Source organism: Sciurus vulgaris, assembly GCF_902686455.1.
Source record: "Sciurus vulgaris genome assembly, chromosome: 12".
NCBI classification, from domain to species: Eukaryota; Metazoa; Chordata; class Mammalia; order Rodentia; family Sciuridae; genus Sciurus; species Sciurus vulgaris.
In genome coordinates this window covers 101,176,781-101,190,303 of record NC_136473.1, presented here as the reverse complement: position 1 = coordinate 101,190,303, position 13,523 = coordinate 101,176,781, and the positions used below count along the sequence as shown (strand labels likewise).

At 43.5% G+C, this 13,523-nt stretch overlaps 1 long non-coding RNA gene and 1 pseudogene across 2 annotated transcripts in view; one reads left to right on the top strand and one right to left on the bottom strand.

Moving 5' to 3' along the window:
• Nucleotides 1–778: 778 nt before the first annotated feature.
• The window catches only part of LOC306641091, a 50,902-nt gene continuing 38,157 nt past the window's right edge, over nucleotides 779–13,523 (bottom strand). The window contains exons 2-5 of the long non-coding RNA XR_013758020.1: nucleotides 5,209–5,359; nucleotides 3,563–3,654; nucleotides 2,682–2,820; nucleotides 779–1,852 (exon numbers count right to left, since the gene is read on the bottom strand). This is a non-coding gene — a long non-coding RNA (uncharacterized lncRNA). The remainder of the gene's footprint in view (nucleotides 1,853–2,681; nucleotides 2,821–3,562; nucleotides 3,655–5,208; nucleotides 5,360–13,523) is intronic.
• On the top strand, nucleotides 6,156–7,365 carry LOC306641746 (PIH1 domain-containing protein 1-like; annotated as a pseudogene). The gene has a single exon. The product of its transcript is annotated as a PIH1 domain-containing protein 1-like (transcript).

Sequence of the window (13,523 nt, the reverse complement as noted above, 5' to 3'; positions counted from 1 at the left end):
TTACCATTGAGCTACATAACTAGCTGTTTTTAGTCTTTATTTTGAGACATCTTATTAAGTTGCCCAGGCTGGCCTCCAACTTGCAATCTTCTTGCTTCAGCCTCTGGAATAGCTGGGATTACAGATGTGTGCCATCACACCCAACTGGAATTAAAGTATCTTTTTAAATATAATAAAGTTAACAACAGCAGCTCAATGCACAATAGCTAGATTATGGAACCAACTAGATGCCCTTCAACAGATGAATGGATAAAGAAACTGTGGTATATATACACGATGGAATATTATTCAGTCATAAAGAAGGATAATATTATGGCATTTGCAGATAAATGGATGGAATTGGAGAATATCATGCTAAGTGAAATAAACCAATCCTAAAAAACCAAAGGCAAATGTTTTCTCTGATAAGTGGATGATGATATATAATGGGGGTGGAGAGGGTAGGGGTAAGAGAAGAATGGAGGAACTTTAGATTATGTAGAAGGAAATGAGAGGGAGGGGGTATGAAAAATGGTGGAATGAGACAGACATCATTACCCTATGTACATGTATGATTACACGAGTGATATAAATCTACATGGTGTACAACCATAGAAATGAAAAGATGTACACCATTTGTGTACAATGAATCAAAGTACAGTCTGTAAAAAATAAAAATAAAAAGAACAGAGAGAAATTTGCATGTGTTTGCCTAGTAAACCAGTCAGCTGATGATTCCATGTTGGGGTCATAGGTCAGGTACCCCAGGAGACAGAACCTCTCGGGGACAGCACCTAGGCAGGCTCCTCTGGGCCTCTTCTGGACTAGGCTCAGACCTTGGGCTCCGGCGTCCTTTCTTGTGAAGCCTGCACGGCCAGGCTCTAGCAAATGTCCTTTTAAGTCACTTTGGAGAGATGCACCACTCTTGGTATCTGATCAGATTCCTCATTCCCTACCTTTGCCCTGGTCTGTTTTCAGCAAGAATCCTGTCAAGTTGGTTTTGCTGGAATCTCCCTTCCCCCTGATTTTTCATCTTAGTATTTTTCCATCCGCTGAACCCTCAACCTGCTCCTTGGCTCGAAATTCCCCTCTGTCCTTGTGTTCAGAATTGAGCCTAGCTGTATACTGAGGTCTCCCGCTCCCTTTTACAACAGTTCCTCAATAAAGTCTGTTTTTACCACTTTACTATCCAGTCCTGGTCTTTGACGCATGGGGGAATTTTATTTTATTTGCAGTGCTGGGTATTGAAGTCAGGATCTCATGCATACCAGACAAGTGCTCTTCCACTGAGCCACATCCCCAGTCCCACAAAAATTTTATTGGGGAGCTCTAGCAAAAATAACACTTCTGAAGCTGTGGGTGAAACCCAGTTGGTGGCCGAGATGTTGAATTATGATGCAATGGCAAGAGAGGCTTCGCCTGGTCCCATGGAGACTTCTGGGACTGGAGTGGCCCTTCAGAGTTGCCCTGAGTAGAGGGAAGAATCTGGACCTTTGCATCTGCTATCCCCTCCCCCATCAGATGAGCTCATGTGCGAACCTAGGTAAACCGTGGTGTAGGAATAGGAGAGGTTAAATATTTGAACTGTTGTAAGTCTCCGTGAACCCGAGGCAATCCTTCTATAAGGACAAATAAAACAAAACTAATTAGTCATTTGTGAAACCCTTGCCATGGTTCTGTGACCTCTGCCACCCAGCAGTCATGTAACCTGGCAACAGTCTCCGGGCTTCATGCCTGGTTTGCATCATTCCCCCCAGGGTGAAAGCATCACTTTTACCTGATTTATTTTCTTCCTTGTGAAGAAGGAACAGGGTTCCTTTGCAACTGGCAGACCCATGCCTAGCGGTGAATCCAGGGACATGCGGATGAGACTCTGTATGAGAAGAAAAATAAAAAATAAGTAGGGTACGTGGGAAAAGAGGTTTCGCTGGTTCATCCACATACTTGATCACCCATGCATCAGCGAGCCTTCTGCCCCACTTCTCAAACCGTTGTCAGTGTAAGCGAAAAAGGCAGACCAAAGCTCAGAGGTGTCCACTGCCCGGCTCTGCACAAGTAAATGCAAGGCTCCAGGCAAGGGAGAGGGCTGTTTTCTGGCCCAGAGTGTTTGTCCTGTCCCTTTGTTCTCCTCGTGGCAAAAAAAAACGTGCTCCTGGAACTGGAGTTGTCAGGAGAGCTGCTGTCATTCAATGAGACCCTCTTGAAATGAGGAAACGGGTCCAGGATCACTCAGCTCCTGGCAAAACCAGCATTTATGTCAGATCTCCTGTCAACCAAGCCAGAAGTCTTGCTGCTCCTTTCTTCCCCACCTCTCCCATCCACAAAGTCACAAGTTAGGTTATTTTGGCATAATAGCCCTCAGCCTTTCGCTTTCTCCCTAATGCTTGGTATTGCCTTTGCCTAGGTTAGACCTAATCTCTTGGATGATTTTCAGTGACTTGACTTCATAACCGGTCCCTCTGCCTTGGTTTCCCATGGCCAGCCCATTGTGCGCATGGCAGTCAGTGTGACAATTCTTTAATTTTTTTTTTTTTAGTTGTAGATGGACAGAATATCTTCATTTTATTTATTTATTTTCATGTGGTGCTGAGGATGGAACCCAGTGCCTCACACGTGCGAGGCGAGTGCACTACCACTGAGACACAACCGAAACCTCCAGTGTGACAATTTTTAAGCACAAATTTGATAACTTATTCTCCTACCTGAGCCTTCCTGAAGCTCTCAGTCCTCTTCATGTGAAGGCCAAACTCCTCAGTCACATGTACAAACATTATCCTTGGCATAATAGCCAGTGCAATAGATAGGGTGGCAAACCCAACTAAGGTAGGCAGTCTGGAGACTCTGTGATGTCACGGGAGACCCCATAATTTTCTGTTCTTTCTTCTTCATTCTTAAGTTTCTAACTATGGTCAAAATATGGCTACTGCAACAGGCACCGTGGTGCATGCCAGTAATTTCAGTGGCTCAGGAGGCTGAGACACGAGGATCATGAGTTCAAAGGTGCCTCAGCAATTTAGTGAGATACTGTCTCAAATTTAAAAAGGGCTGGGATGTGTTTCAGTGTTTAACTGCCCCTGTTTTCAATCTCTGGTACCAAAAAAAAAAAAAAATTAAAATATATATATTGCAACTCTGGATATCATGTCCTCATACGACAGCATTCAAGTCACAAAGGAAAGAAAGGAAGAAAATGGGGAACTTCTCGTTCTTTCTTTTCATCAGAAATGCAAATTTTTTCTTGGCCCTCCACCAGATTTCTTATATTTCTTTGGCCAGAACTGAATTCCATACCAAGCCCCAGACGAAGCATTATCATCAAAGGCAAAGGGAACTGCTAAGATTAGTGCTATGGTTTGAATATGTCCCCCAAAGTTCACATGTTGGAAACGTGATCCCCAATGCAGTGGTGTTGGGAGATGAAGCTTAATTGCAGGTATCTGGGTCAAGGAGCACCACCCTCATGAATGGATTAATGTTGTTATTCTGGGAGTGAGTTTGTTATAAAGGGATGAGTTTGGTCCCGTCCCCACCCCCATGCCCTTAAGCCTTCCACCATGGAATGATGCAATAAGAAGGCCCTCACCAGATGCTGGTCCTTTAATCTTGGACTTTACAGCCTCTGGAGCTATGAGAAATAGATTTCTTTCCTTTGTATGTCACCTAGTCTCTGGTATTCTGTAATAGTGGTATGAAATGAATTAAGACAATTGTGATTTATGCTGTGCCCCTGAGCATTCCACCACCAAAACAAAAATCCAAGTTCTGTTCTGAAGAAGGAGAAATGGCTAAAGGAATGACAACCCAGAGTGTGTGCCTAACCTATGAAGACTCGTGTGAGCTGGCCTCTACCTATCCCTTTTGCTTAATTTCCTGCTCCTCTCCTTTCTGTTCCCTTTAGATTCTAGTTATGCAGAACCAGTCAGATTTTCCAGAACAGTTCTCCATGATTTTGCACTTGCTGTTCCCCACCTGGAATATACTTTTTCCTCTAGGTAACCTTACAGCTCCCATTCTTCTTGGAGCACTGAACTTGAAGTATAACCAGCTTTGTGAAACCTTTCTAGATCCTTTAAATCAGGGTCAGCCACCCGTGACTTTATCTAGTCCAAATAGCACCTGGAACATTGTAGCTGCTCAATAAATGTTTAGTGAATGAATCTTTACATCATTCAGGTGTGCTGCTATTTTGAGACCTCAGATTATTGCCACTGTGTATACTGCAGCTAAAATCATTACTTTCATCATGGAGCCAGTTACAAGGTTCCTTAGTATATAAAAATATTTCTAAATAGTGGGATCGAGTTGCTTATGAATTTAAGCAAGAAACTGTTTTTATGGGATGTGATTTTGAGGAAGCTAACATACCCTAATTTGATGTTTAGTCTCAATATTTTTTCCCATGGTGTCTCCGATTAATAATTCTCTTTCACTCCTGGGTATCTTGCATACATTTTCTTGCAGTCAGACAAATTATTTTATGCATGTTGTATAGAGATAGGGACACTTAGAAATGCTAATTTGTATTGGGGATAAAACTGGTTGGGGGATGTGTACAGAAAATGTATTCAAATAGAAGCAGTGAGGGGGGGGGAAAGCGGCAAGGATATTAAGTAGAAAATGGTAAAATGTTAGAATACAATTTATCCTAGAGCGTGGGAAGCAAATTCAAAATAATTTTAGGTGGCACAGGTACTTAGCTTTCAATAATGATGACGTATAAAAGGTTTATGACCTTTCTGATTCTCTTTAAATTCTTTTGAAAGATTCATTTCCACAAGTCACCCGGCTCAGGAAGTAGCATTCTACCTTTTCTGAAGCTCTGTGCTCTGACCAAGCTGACAATGGCTTACAGCCATTTAAGTAAAGCAGGTGGTACAAATTTTTGGCATTCTGCTGCCTGACAGGTATTGACTAGCAAAGGAGAAGAAGCAGAAAATGTCTATGTAGTCACAGAATAAAGCCTTTGAGGTGGAAACTACCTGTATCAACAGACTGAGACTTTAATGGTTGGTGGTGGGTGGTATATATGCTTAAAAGAAGTTTAAGGCTGTAAGGGGAAAGAAAAAGGAAAAAGAAAAGGAAAGGAAGATGAAAGGAAGAAAGGAAAGGGGAGAGGAAAGAAAGAAGACATCAAAATCTCTAAGGTTAAACTGGATGTCTGCAGCTGTTTACACAGTGGCTTCCAGGAAGCTCCGCCTAATTTCTTTGAAATATGACTCAGGTCCTTACCCAGGGGCATGTGTGTCCTTGTTCTGACAGAACTTTAAAATATTTACTCTTCATTCAATCCAGGCAGCTTCTTCATTCTTTGTCTCCAGCCATCTCCTTTATAGGCCAAGAATCACAGGTGACCGACATACGGGTACCGCCTCACACAGGCCTGCCAAAAGAAAGGGTTTGATTTTTTTTGTCACTGTGGCTTTCCTTGCTCCTCCCATTGGACCACTACCGCTCCTGTGGTCCTTGGTTCCCTTGGAACTTTGACAGCTATGGGAAGGGTTTGGGGGCTGCCTGGGTAGAAAAGGGGCTGGGTTACAGACTGCTTGTTTAACAGAGGTTTGCCAGGTCATTTTAACAAAGTATTCTTCTTTCAATCTAAAAATATTACACACCCTTTAAAACTCAGATTGGAACTTCTTGAGGGTGCCTAGCAAGGACAGCCAGAGCAAAATTTTGCAAGAAGATTATGGGATTTTCAGTCCTGTGGTCTCTTCTGGGTGTGACAGTGTCCCACTTTGACTCTCAGGACATCCGGTAGACTCTGCTATCTCTATAAACTGCTCATAATCTGCCTTCAGGAATGAAATATGAGCCTATTCAGAAAGGTACTCTGGCTGAATAAGAAACTTCTCCTTAAAGGTCTTAAAGTTTTCAATGACTGTGTTTGACATCTAGAAGAGAAGGGTATTTGGGGGGCAGGGTCATAGAAAAACCTTGTTGGATTTTATGATATTATACTTCATGGAATTCAGTCTACCAATAAGATTGACTCTCTACCGTCCCTGGAAAAGTTTTCTCAATATTCCTAATAAGCAAAGTCCCCTCTTTTCTGAACTAAACTCTGCCATGAGCATAACCAAGTTAAACTTTATTAAGTGCTTACTATCTGCCAGGTATTTTGCTAGCACTTTACAAGACATTATTTTCTTTTAATTCTCACATTCAGGTTGGTAAGGAATTTCTTGATTGATCTGAATCAAAATGGTGTAAATGCAAAGGGCATTTATTTGCTCACAATAAATTGGGAAGTTCAGTGGTGCTGGGAAATGTAGTTTGAATCAGGTGAACTCAAGTGAGGGAGCAGGGGAGACTGGATATGACTGGTGTCCTGCCATAACGAGGACTCTGGGTGTGGAAAGGTAGCTGTATTTATGTGTCTTCCTGCCCCATTTTGTCTTGGCGATAGACAGTGCAGAATTTTGTTCATAACACATTTACTAGGGATTTAGATCTAATGTGTAGCAAGCTTTGATGGCACTGTAACCTGGTCAGCAGTGATTGTTAGATAACAGTGGAAGTGTGGCATTTGGACATCTGTCTCAGGATCTATTTTTGATTGGTTGAGGACCATGGTGGCCTCGGAGTTGCTGGCATCTGAGCTAAGTAAGGCAGAGACAATGCATGACGAGATGGCATGGTTCAAGGAACTCCTGGTAGAGGCTTCCAAGGAGCTCCGGCAAGCCTGCACCACCAGATCAGAATCCACACAGATCCAGCCTCAGCCTGGTTTCGGCATAAAGACCAACTCTTCGGAAAGGAAGCTTCTTTATCAACATCTGTCACTCTCCCTCCATCTCTCCTCCAGTGACACGATCCAGGACCAGCAGCTTCAAATGCTGGAGGAGGACCAAGCTGGGTTTTGCATCCCCATGTATCTGGGAGAGTCACATGCTGAACCGGATGCAAAAGGCCAGTGCTTATGGCAGAACTGTGATTTCTTGCAGGAGCTCGTAGTCACCATCGCCAGGGGGTCCTTGAGGACAAACACAGCTTGTAGCTGAATCCAGAACGGCACATGTCTTTCCTGGGTTCCACCTTGCAGCAGAACACCTGCTCCCAGTGGCACCCTAGGGTCCAGGAGCTAGGGAACCTGTATGCACCTGGTTCCCGGACTGCTGAGGGAAGACCTGAGAAGCCTTACCTTAACTTTGGCTGGAAGCACCCAACCTCCTCTTCGATGAAATTGCCCTCCCCAAACTGGATGGAGTGCCAGGGCTGTTGCTGCAGATCAGGGAGAACCACCTGGTAATGGGGAGCCCCCAGCAGCTGTATCACCTGGATACTTTCATCCTTCTGTGGATCAACTATAAGGAGAGCAAGGCAGCTTTTCACCAGAAGAGAAAGCAACCTGTGGTGGCCATGCCCCTTCTGCCACTGCCTTCTTGACTAGAATGTCTTCCAAACATGGAGAAGAGGCTGATGCCTTCTCTAAACTGAAATAAGAGTTTTGCCTTAAAACAATTAGGAAGCCCAGTTGTAGGGCTGGTTTCAGACATGACTGGACTTAAACAATGTCATCAAAACCTTGTCTCCCTCTAACTCTTGGCTGTGCTCCACCTTCCTTTGTGTGTTGGCTTTGTTCTCAGGTTCCCTGTGGGGGCAGGTGGCTGGAGCTGCTCCAGCCAGACAGTCTTCCAGTGTGTCTACTTCAGCAGGAAATAGAGAGCAGCACTGGGGACAGCACTCTCTTTCCTCCTGAGTGCTCAGATGCACTCTAATTAGACAGGGTCACATGCTCAGCTCTGAACTGGCCAGAGCTTTAAGGACCATGTTCTGCATTCCTGAATTAAGGTGATGAAGCTCCAACCAGACCAACAGGATAGAGAATAGGGGAGAAAGAGTCCCAGCTTGAAACTCAGGGAGGCGGGGGAGATACTGGCAATACAAAAATTTCATAACCCTTTTAAGTGTTCTAGTTTGATGGATGAGGAAACTAAAGCTCAGGGGTCTTCAGTAACTTGCCCAAGGTCATTGCAAGAAATTGTCAAAACAGGACTTAAATCTTATTTTATTTGACAAGCTGTGTTTGTTGCTCCATTCATTCAGAGTAAATGTGTTTGATCTTCAAATAAAAACAAGAATGCATAACTAGAGTAAATGAATTAATGTTGAATTTTCCAAGATGAAAATCTTCCCTAACTTTGTCTTGCAAATTTATCCCAGGGGATAGGCTAGAAGTAGTCCTCTATGGAGGTAGAACTCTCTTTCCAATAAGTCATTGACTGAGTTCTGCTGCCAAGGGAAAGAAAGGGAATGTGATTATTCATTAAAGATAAGGGTGTACTTTTAAATTCATCACCAAATGATCTGAATCACTCTGCAGGATTCAAGAAAAACACATTAAGTAAATCCTAATTTTATTTATTTTTTTTCAGACCTGGGGATTGAATCTAGGGACTCTCTACCAATGAGCTACATCCCAAACCTTATTTATTTATTGACTTAATTTTTGAGACAGGTCACACTAAACTTTGCAGGTTACCCTTGAACTTGCAATCCTCCAAACCTCAGCCTCCAGAGTTACTGGGATTACAGGTGCGAATGGCGAATGAATTCTTTTTTTTTTTTTTTTTTTTTTCTTTTTCTTTTGGTACCAGGGATTGAATCCAGAGGCACTTAACCACTGAGTCACATCCCCAGCCCTTTTTCATATTTTATTTAGAGATAGGGTTTCACTGAATTATTTAGGGCCTCACTAAGTTGCTGAGGCTGACTTTGAACTTGTGACTCTCCTGCCTCAGCCTCCAGAGCTTCTGGGATTGAACTCAATTTTTGATATAATTTTTATTTTCTTAGACACTTCACATAGACCTACCTGCCTCGTGGAAAGGTTGTGAAACATTTATCCTGGAGATACGGTCACTGTTGATTTTGCTCTGAACTTTTAACCACAAGCAACTATACAGTCAGTTATTAATGACCTTATCATATTGACATGTACTAACCAAGATAGAGAAAGCAATGGCGTTAGCAGAATCAGCAAGTCCTGGTCCTGGCACTAATGAACTCTGTAATTTCAGACAAATTATGTGAGCCTTACTGGTTCTTGCTTTCTTCATCTATAAAAATCTTTAAAATGATAAGACACTTTCCTTATAAGTTTTCATGAAATCCTGATGATATAATGTGTTTTTAAGCTCTAGAATACTTGTCAATCTTTAAACAGTTCACAAATATGAAGTATTGCAACCCTCCTCGTCTGAGAATCTGAGAATTCCATGACTACCTATTCAAATGAACAGGCTACCAAGAAGCAGATCTATGTTGAGTTAGAATTAAAGTTTACAATATCAGCAGCGGATTCTGACTAAGTAACAGTCTTCTATTTAATAAGAAAATAAGGGCTTACTGCCAAACAAAATGAATAAAGCAAAACAAAGAAACACTAATGTGTTTTATTAGATTAAAATACAGAGAACCAGAGAGAGAGAGAGAGAGAGAGAGAGAGAGAGAGGGTAATACAGGTGTGGCATGAACTTCTAAGCAAAATTATCAGTTACCAAAACTGTATGAGATTCCATGGGATCCTCAGCACCCCATGTCTGTGATCAAATTCTCTAAGTAGAGAGCAGGTTTTGGGTGAAAGAGTTAAAAGTTGGAAACTTAAAGAGCAGTTTTACTGAGATCAAATTAGAACAGAGCAAATAATATGCACCAAGGACAGAGCCTTTCAGATTTCAAGGTCTAGTTCAAGCAAAAGTGAGCACTCTTTGGGCAGGTCAGTGGGCAGGCCTGGAGCTGGACAGAGGATGCCTCCCAGCAATACTGGGGAGTCTTTTTCCTTCCGAAGCCTTCTATTCTCTGCCTTAAATCGAGGTGGGAAGAACTTAACTGCTTTGGTCATCTTCAGTCAGAAGAGAAAAAACAGTGCTTCTGGGCCTGGCCTGACTTACCTGGCTTACTAACCAGTGACAGAGCACCAACCAACCTTTGAGTGTCTGTTTGTTCATCGGGTTGGAAACTGTGTCTAGGTGTTACCTGGTTACAGACACTGGAGGAACCAACTAGGAAGCCCAATCTCTGACCTAAAGGAACCCCCTGGCTGAGGCTTGGCCTGCAGAGATGGTGCCTGATCCAGAGGCCGTATGGAACAGAGTTGGTCCTTCAGACAGGCATGAGGGTGAGGGATCCCCAGGTAGCCCAAGCCTCAGAACCACCTGAGCGGAGAGACAGGAAACTGATGCATTTGGAACCTTGAATACATTTGGACCGTGTGACTGGACTGCAGGATGTATGTAGCAGAGGCGAGGTTGGGAGAGGAGGCTGGAGGGACAGGTGTTGGCTAGGTCACAACGAGTCAAGCAAGCCATGTTTTCAGGTTAGCTCTGACAATGTGCAAAGTTTTAGTTTTGATGTCAGTGCAAAGGCAACAAAGGGTTTTTAAGCACAGAAGTGATAGAATGAGATGAGCATTTAAATAATAACAAACAATATATATTCCAAATAATATTTGCAATATCAGAAAAGTACAAAAAAGTATAACAGGTTTATTGAATGTATTGGACAAGTTGTAACTCTGGGAAAAAGGAGAATTTTTAAATTTTCTCCTGCTGCTCCAGAAAATCCATTCTGAAGTGAAATCCTCAGCTTCTCTGGGTTCATTTGGTCATAAGCATGCTCTTGTTTGAGGATGGTCAAAGTTGTGTCAAGTCTAGTGTTACATCTTTAATTTTGAAACTTCTCTTTGCCCTCTGACTAGATTTGCTTCAGTCTTGGAAGCTTGTAGTAAAGAAGAGGGACAAGGTCTGCTTTTCCTCTCTTGCTGTTTACTGGCTAGCTGCTCTTTCCCTAGTCAGGCCCTTGGGGAAGGATTCAGGGCAGATAGCCCAGACCACGTGATGGAACAGTTGTTGTATGGTGTGACATTTACATGTTGCAGCTTCTTCTACCAGGGGCCCTGGCTATCCTGCCCTTCTGCCAGGTCACTTTTCCCTGCTGGTGGTCATCTTGGGTGGTGTCTCCTTTAACCTTGCCTGTGAGAGGATCTCCTCGTTCTGTGGACCACCCATCAGTAAAAGGGGTGCTGTCTGCCAACAAATCCTCTTTATCCTATTCCAGCCTCTCATCCATAGGCTCCTCTGGTGACCATTAGTCACCAGTGCTCTGTTCCCCTAGCTCCAGGAGACACAGGTCAGGAAAATGACTTTGTGAAGCCACCTCATTTGATTTAAGATGAGGGGGTAATTCTCATGGCAGGATGGGGGTGGGGTATGTTGTAAAATAGCACCAGGGCCACTTCCTATAAAGAAGGCCTGACTTTGGTTTCTTAAACCTCCCAAGGGATGTTTATGACTGTCTTCCATGGGTTGAAGGGAGGGAGTGGGCTTATATTAATGTGCCCATGTCACAATCTCTTTGCACCCCTTGCATATAGCTAGATGGTCTAGCACATCTTTTTAGAATGTTCCAACTTGGGACTTACCATAAAATTCTTAGTCTTTTAAAGACTTTAGAGGGGGCTGAGGTTGTGGCTCAGTGGTAGAGCAGTTGCCTAGCATGTGTGAGGCACTGGGTTCAATCCTCAGCATCACATAAAAACTAAGTGAACAAAATAGAGGTCTTGTGTCCATCTAACTATTTTTAAAAAAGACTTTAGAAAATAGAAGTTGAAATTTTCTTTGCAAAATAAAAAAAATCACCCATAACCCCACCAGTATTTCTTTTCTTTCCTTCTTTAGAGTGTAGAGGTTAAATAATAAGGTCTCTTTCCCTTCTCTCGACCTGAGTGGTTTGGTGTGTATCCTTCGAAATCATCCTTCATGGTTACACAGATCTCGAAGCTCTCGCTAGGTAGAAAGACAGGCCATTCTGAAACAGAACTACAAAATTTTGAACATTTTCCCCTTCATGTTTCCTTCTCTGGAATGGGGTAGGCTGTGACTGCTTTGACCAATGGAATACGGCAGAAATGAAGCTTGTGGCTTGTGAGGCAGTCATAAGAGACTATGAGGCTTTCACTGTGCTCCCGGGGACACGAGCACTTGAAGCACTGGGCCACCAGGCAAGAAGTGTGACTGCCCCGAGACCATGATGGTGGGAGTCCTGGCTGAGCCAGTTCTTCGCCGTGGCAGACCAGGAGGCAGGCCTGTGAAGGGTACACCTGCCAATTCCAGCTGTTCTAGTCGTCAGCCACTCAGAGTCGCCTGAGCCCTGGGTATCCCAGAACTGAGAAAAAGCAACCTGTTATGCCCTGTCTGAATTCCAGACCCCCGGAATCTGTGAGCATGATAAAATGGTGGTGTTATCAGGCCACTGAGTTCTGGGGTGGCTTGTAACACAGTGATAGGCAATAGGAACAGAAGATACATTCATGTTAAAAAGTTCATTTAACTACAAATAATAAAGAGGAAGTAGGAGGGAGGAAGAAAGGAGACAGGAAGACAAGGTCTGGGGATTTGCAGTAACCTAGTGAGAGATAAGGGCAGGGCAGGCAGTGGTCGGGAAGAAGAGAAAGGGCCCAACCGAGAAATAGTCAGTCTCTACACTTTCTGCTCTCTGGCCAGCATTAAAACCACGAAGCATAAAAGAGGGAGAGAAAGGTGTAGGGCAGAACCTTTGGTACACTGGAGATGTGTCTCCGGTCCGCATATCTCAGCCTTTTTCTCTGGGCCTGGAGTCGGCTTTCTTACCCCAGGCTGTGATTACATGGCTTAGTCTCACAAATGGGACTCCCTGAATGTTAGGCTGTAGATTACATTAATCAATCTATTTCGTTTTATCTTACGTGCTTACTTAAAAGCTTCTTAGAAAATATATGCAAAGTAATGTACGGAGCAGAGCCAGGTCATTATTTTCAGTGAAGCCCTTTAGCCTGCCAATACACAAGAGGTCCCTGGGTCGGTCTGCGACAATCGGTCTGCATGGGCTCAACCCCTGTAGTCGGGGAGTTAGGTGGGGTGGGAAGGACAGAGTGTGTAGAATGGCAGAAAGAGAACAATCGCTCACAGCTTACCAGCACATGTCACTCTGTGCCTGGGCCTGTAGGACAGTGTGTGCGGAAGGCATGGCTTACGTTCTAAAAAACATCTGCACGTGTGTGAACATGCACAAAGACAGAAGACCAGAAGCATGTGTGCCCCGAATGGTAGACAGCATTGTCTCTGGGTGGGGGTGGAATTATTCCTGCTCTTGTTGGTTTGTTTGGTACTTGGTGCTTTTTTAAAATGTTTTCCATGGTGCTTTTTTCTGCATTACTTCTGAAAATGAAGAAAAGAAAGAAAGGAAAAGAAAAGCACGATGCTCTATTGGAAACCACTAGGTCCTCATAATTGTATCCATCTCTCCCATATTATCAGTGCTAGTGTTTCCTGCAGGTTCCACCTTAGATCACCCTGCTGTTCTTCATCTTACTAAACCAGGAGATCACAGTACAAATGAGGGACCACTTTATGCACAGTTGGGGCCCTTCTGATTCTGTCTTTCAGAATTCTTTTCTAAACGCTTCTCTACTACTCACCCCATCCTCCAAGTGCTCAGGACAGTCTCCCTGCATACTCCACTCCACTTTGCAGGGTGGGGTGTGTGGGCTTTAGCAACCAATTTCT